This window comes from Macrobrachium nipponense, chromosome 33 (genome assembly GCF_015104395.2).
Source record: "Macrobrachium nipponense isolate FS-2020 chromosome 33, ASM1510439v2, whole genome shotgun sequence".
In the NCBI taxonomy this organism is placed as follows: Eukaryota; Metazoa; Arthropoda; class Malacostraca; order Decapoda; family Palaemonidae; genus Macrobrachium; species Macrobrachium nipponense.
Genome location: NC_087219.1, coordinates 70,364,335 through 70,372,027, shown reverse-complemented (window position 1 = coordinate 70,372,027; position 7,693 = coordinate 70,364,335).

Sequence of the window (7,693 nt, the reverse complement as noted above, 5' to 3'; positions counted from 1 at the left end):
GAATAGATTCAGTTATATTATTTTCCTTAAGGGAGAAATTAGAGAGAGGGAGCAGAAGTTATAAACGTGTGCTTGAAAGGGTGGAAGTGAAGGATGGAGGGAAAAATGTTGAGGGAAGACGTTTGGAGGGCGGTGGCCACAGTGGAGGGGCGGTTTTCATCGTGCGTCTGGAGGCACAGTTCCAGTGTTACCAGATCACATCCAGCCCTTGTGGCTGAAATGTGTTTACTTATATGTGTGACCTGCTGAAGAAGAGCGAGATTACAAATCGTCAAACTTGTTAGATCGGGCAAATTTTAGAGTTTGACATCGTAAAGATTGAATATATCCCAGGTGAGGTAATAGGATGGCGGATGCTCTCTCCAGGAACATCATAAGAGTAACAACCCGTGCTACAAGACGGAAGGAAGAACGACAAAAGAAACCTCGTGACGTTGGTGGCACAGGCACTGCAGTCATTAGTGCCAGCAACGTTGCGACCGTACCGAACAATGACAGTCAATCAAACGTAAGCACGACGCGCAGAAAACGTGAATCTTGCACGCACTCTCAGATGTATGGGAGTGGCCGAGGCGGTAGCTGGTTGAATTCAGGTGGAACTCCGTTTGGGTTATTCCAGAATAAATGCCCGGAGGTTGGAGTGTGTGAGAGTTGGTTGAAAGTCAGGGTCTGAAGCCTGGATTAGCCAGATTAAGGCTTGTGTGAAAGGTGAGAGCAACGAGTTCCCGAGTTATGCGCAGTTGTCAAAAGACGTGTTCTTCATTGAGGAAGACGTTTTGTGTAAATATAAAAAAAAGGCCCGGAGATGTCCAAGCCCGAGTCGTTCTTCCTCGAGCCTTAGTAGAGACAGCTATACACATGATTCATGTTAGCCCTTAAGCTGGACGTGTAGCCATAGAACGATCTCTTAGAAGAACCAGTGAGCACTTCTTTTGGGTTAGCATGCGTAAAGACATAACTAGATTTGTAAGTAACTGTTGTGTGTGTAATACGATGGAAAAGCAACCTGTTAAGTAGTTTTTTTTATCAAAAGAGTCATCCATTTTATTTATGTAGATCCTTATTCCAGGCATACAGGCATAGAACAATCCCTTATCAGAGCACTTGAAGTGGTACTTGTTAAAATCTATCGTTGGCATTAAATGTGGTGAGACCACTCTCTGCGGCGCCAGGGTAATACAAGTATTATTGTGTTCGTGGATGCGTATACACGCTCCCACCCATGGGTAGGATGGTGGATAAACCCTGCCTGTTGGAGACCGCAATATGTGAAAAAATTAATCGGAATACTGGCTTACGCCACTTAAATATATTAGAAGCACAAAGCGAGAAACACCTGTCACACACCATACGTCAAGACATTTGGTGTACAACACCAACCATGCAGTAGCCCGTACCCGGGGTTGGCCGAGTACCTGGGAGACGAGCCAGTGAAAAACACCGGAGTGCAGGTGGGCGCCCGGCTGAGAGCACAAGACTGAGCTCCCAAGCCTATGTCATAAGTAAATGCTATTGCAAAGTAAAAGAAAGGGGTCAGTGAACAGTCTGTAAATGCCAACCCACGTCTTTGCCTAGGATTCAGAATCATACCAGTTGTTTTATTTATTTTTATTTCTTGATATGTCGACCAGATTGCAATGTGTCATGAATTTATGTTGTTTTATTTGAATTGTCTAAATTATTTTGAGAACAAATGTTATTACCTGTGGATCATATTCTTGTGTGTAATTTTGTTTTGTTTTGTGGTTGTGTTGCTTATGTACGTTATTTTATTATTTTGATTTATTGTTTTTTATTTTGTGTTAAATTTTGCTACAACCCGGATCAAATCCTTTCTTTATAACTTATAAATTCCACAAATGCTTGTAAAGTTTTTTTTTTTGTCAGAATTTCACAGATGATGAAATTTTTTGTTGGTGCCTTAATTACCCTTTTTATTTTTATGTTCCTTATATGGTTGTTTAAATGTAAATTATTGTTCCAAGAGGATTCTTTTATTTTCGTGAAATTCCACTGCATTATTTTTTGTTCTGTGCATAAACGCCTAAATTATGTTTTTGTTATTTGAGGAACTTTACTAGATTGACGTGATACCATGTGATAAAAATAAATGCCATGTGTCGTGATTGCCAAGGGGAGTGGCTGAATGTGTGAAACTTTCTGTCTTGTTTTCACCATCTTGTTGTGATTGTAAATCAGAACTTATTGAATGAATTCTTTTTTTTTCTTGGTATTGATCTGTTTCCAGGGAAGAGTGATTGATTTGAATTTTATGTTGTTGTAAGACGTGTTCAATTTCCTTGTAACCTTTGGTTTGTACACACGTCAAATGGCCCCCTTCAAGATAAATAATTTTAATTTAGATAAATCAGTACCTCGAGAGACGAGACTCGAGGTGAGACAAGGCAGGGACTGCAGCTTTGCGAGGACAAAAAGGAACTTGGGGAGGGAGTGATATACCATTCTAGAGGGCTTATAAGAACTCCCCAAAAATCCCTGAACGCCTCACAAGAAGGGCCCGGGCATGTCAACGGTCATTCTCTCTCATATTTAAAAGAGTGTCACCTCCCCCAAGCCTCCCCCTAGAAAAGTTCGTTGGTTTTTAGCGTCACCTATGTCTGGCACCATTGGTCCATAGACATAAGGAGAGGTGGCAGAACCAATCACATCCTGGAGGGAAAATATCGGGGGGGTTGTGGGGGTAAGCCAGGAAACCAAGGCGTCCCTTTGAAGGAGCCAGTTAGCGGCAGTTAGCCATCGGTCAAGCAATGAGGTGGACGTGTAGTTCCCCCTCATGCCCTCTGCCGGTTTCCTCGCTCAGTCTCAAACCAGCCGGTACTATAGATATTAAGTTCAATTTCACTCGGGCCCTTGTGTAACTATTTAGAATATAAGACCGGTGTTAAATTAATCACTGAGCGTTTGATTTCTGCATGACCCATAGTAACTTAAGAGACCCACGCGACCCAGGTCGGGGTCATATTATATATATATATATTAATACTATATATTGTTTATATAAATAAATTTATTTATATATTAAGATATATATATATATATATATATATATTTTATATATAGATATATATATTATATTAATATATATCTATATATATCCTATATATATATGTATATATATATATATATATATATATAATATATATATATCTATATATAAATATTTATATATATATATATATATATATATATATATTATATTATACTATATAAATAATATATATAGATATATTATAATATAACATAGATATATATTATATATATATTATATATATTATATTATTTATATATATTATCTATATATATATATATATATATATATTATCTTATATATTAATTATTATCTATATATATATCTATATACTTATATATATATATATATATTTATATATATTATATATTTCTATAATATATATATAGATATCATCTATTACATATACATATATCTCTAGATATATATATAGATATATATATATATATCTATATTATATATAATATATATCTAATATATATCTATATATATATATGTATATATAATCTAATATATAGATATATATATATATATATATATATATATATATATATATATATCTAATTTCTATAATATATATATACGATATATCTATATATTATAGATTATATATCTATATATAAGAATATAATATACTTATGATTCTATATATATATAGATCTATATCTATATATAGTAGATATATATATATTATATACTATATATAGATATATTAATCTATAGACATATTTTTATATATAGATATATATATTAGATATATTCTATCATACTATAGCGATATATCATAGATATATATATATAGATATATATATATATATATATATATATATATCTATATATATATCTTTGTATATATCTCTATATAGATATATATATATTTAATATATATATATTATATATATATAGTATCTATATATATATATATATATATATTATATTACTATATATATATATATATCTAATATATATACTATATAATATATATAAATATATATATATATATATCTATATATATATATATATAGATATATATATATATATATATATATCATATATAGAGATATATATATATATATATATAGATATATATATATATATATATATATATATTTATTATAATATTTTATATATCGTATATATATATATATAAACTATACTATATATATATAGTTATATATATATATATATATATATATATATATATATAGATATATATATATATATCATATATATATATATATATATATATATATATACATATATATATATATATTATATATATATATACTCATATAATATAGTTATATTATTATATCTATATATTATATATATATATATATAGTATATATATATATATGTATATATATATATATATATATCTATTTTATATAATATATATATATTGTATAACTATATATCTATATATATATATATTATCAATATATATATCTTATATATATCTATATTCTATATATATATATATATCTATATATATATATATATTCATATATATATATATCTTATATACTATATAATATATATATCTATCTATATATATCTATCTGTATATATATATATCCTCTATATATCATATATATATATATATATCTATATATATAATATATATAATATATATGGTTGGTTTCTTGTGTTTGTCATATCTTTGTACAGATGAGTATACAATATTTGCTCTCTCTCTCTCTCTCTCAGGTAATGTTGCCGTATTAGTCTTATATTGGGTCACAGAATCGATTGTTCTACAATGGTCAGGTTCGGGGAATGAGAGTTATTTCTCTGCTCAGTGTGATCTACAGACAGTCGCCATTCTTCGTTTCTACTTCACTCTCCCATTTGATTTCGTCTTTGAAAGTATTCCCCCGTCGTCGCATTTGGTCGTTGGATTGACTATGTGTATCTAAGTCATAGACATATTTTTTCCCACATTCCACTCCTTTTCCATTGCAGAGCTGGTGGAACTTCAAGGGCAGAAGAGCCTCCTGCTTCTGCCAATCCACATCTCTTCTTATCTTTTGTTGGTATTGAGGATGATGAGATTATTATTATTGCATGTCCTCCTCCTCCTGCTACTGCTCCTCCTCCTCCTCCTCCTCCTCCTTCCTTCCTTCCTTCCTTCCTTCCTTCCTGCGACCTCAGCTTACGCTGGTACCACTGCTACTTCATCGCAAGTAGCTCGCCTGATGAGCAGACCTCAGCCTCCTTCATCTTCCGCTGTTTGTGCTCTTTCTCTGAACATATGAAGGCTAGGTTTCTGATTGTTGATAGACTGAATGCATTTACAAATACTCGCATGTACAGATACATATTTTTTTTTGTGGGGGGTGGGGGTAATTGTGAGGAATTCCTCTCACAACGATTTTATTTTCTAATGTTTTTGTGTATTCACTTGTTTCCGTGCTATTTGTCTCTTATTATAGTTAATATTGTCTGTCTCATAAGAAATTATTGATTGATTTTCACTGCGTATTTCCGTCTGTCAGGTAATTGACAGACAGGAACTATGTTACTGTATTTGTATTCATGTGAAAACCAAATATATTCGCATGCCCATATAGTTTGTAAAGACGTGTACGTCTATATTGCATGACATAATAAGGGTGAAAAATCCACATCTACTCGAGAATGACAACCACCATGACATGAACTGTCCAACAATCTCTCTCTCTCTCTCTCTCTCTCTCTCTCTCTCTCCTCTCTCTCTCTCTATATATATCTATATATATATATATATATATATATATATATATATATATATATATATAGTATATATATATACGTGTATAACTATACATTTATATAATATATATATATATATATATATATATATATATATATATATATATGTATATGTATAATATATATATATATATATATATATGTGTGTGTGTGTGTGTATGTATTATATGTATATATATATATATGAATATATGTATATATATATATATATATATATATGTATATATATATAATATATATGTATATATATATAAATATATATATATATATATAAGATATATATATATATATATATATATATATATATATATATATAGATATATATTATATATATATATATATAGATATATATATATATATATATATACATATATATATGTATAACTATATATATATATTATATATATATATTATAATATATATATATAATATATAATATATATTATATATATAAATATATATTATATATAGACATCAGAGGGTTACCGAAACTCAGTAGATCAGTTAAGGAGTTTATTATGAGATACGTTTCGTGTCATCCTGACACATCATCAGTCTGTAATGTAAAATCAATTCACATTTATAAAACATATAATTAAAGTTTACATTTTATTTTAAAAGGAAAACATAAAATACTCGCAGGTCGAGGGCGTGGCCATGGGGTGCCCTTTAGCCCCAATTTGTGCTAATGTGTTTATGGATTTCTTAGAGAAAAAATTTTTAGCCGAATGCCCAAGTTCTTTTAAACCAACTTTTTACAAGAGATATGTAGATGATACTTTTATTTTACTTAGACATGCATGGCAGGCTGATGCCTTTTTGGAGTTCGTGAATACTCAGCACAGTAACATAAACTTTACCATAGAAACTGAAAAAGATAACTGCTTACCTTTCTTAGATATCAAGATAACCAGAGATAATAATAAGTTTAATACTTCTGTCTATAGGAAACACACCTTCACAGGAATGGGGAATAGTTTTTATAGTTCGTGCTTCATCAATTTTAAATTAAATGCCATCTCCACTTTGGTCTTTAGAGCACTTAGGTATGCTTCTGACTGGAAATCTTTCCACACTGAAATTGAATTTTTACAGGATTATTTTTTAACTAACTCGTACCCTACGGAGGTATTTTATAAAATGGTAAACAAATTACTTAACTTAAACTTCACGGAAAATACCCCTTCATTTGATGTACAAAAATTACCCATATACGCCACTATTCCATATTTTTTTAAAAATAAATTAGAAGACCGTATCAAGAAAATTATTGAAAGAGAGTTCGGAAGCCTCAAGGTTAATTTAATACCTGTTAATCCTCTCAAAATAGGCTCACTTCTTAGTCATATAGAGAATTTGCAACCGTTTATGCGATCCAATATTATTTACAAATTTACTTGCCTGGGGTGTCCCGGTACTTACGTTGGATCGACGAAACTCTTGTTGCAAGTTCGATATTCTAGTCATTTGGGAGTAAGCTACAGAACTGGCCAGAGGATAACCAATCCTGAACTTTCTAATATAAGAAATCATGCAGCTCTCTGTAAAATTGAAATTAGCAAAAAACATTTTTCGATAATTGACAATACCAAGCATAGCCAATATATAACGACACTTGAGTCTTTACATATCAAGCACCTCGTTCCTTCCCTCAATTCTAGTCAATCTTCTACTCAGCTTTTCTTGGCGTAGTCGAGATCTGGGCAAACGACGGTCCTACAGCCATTCCTTTCTTGTCCTTCGCTTTATTAAGGTTAATATTCCTTTTTAATGCTAAATTTCTACAATTTTAATGTCACCTTGTAAATAATTTTAGTATTTTTAGCTTTTAACAATAATTTTTATGAATAACTTTAGTATTTTATGGTTTCCTTTTAAAATAACATGTAA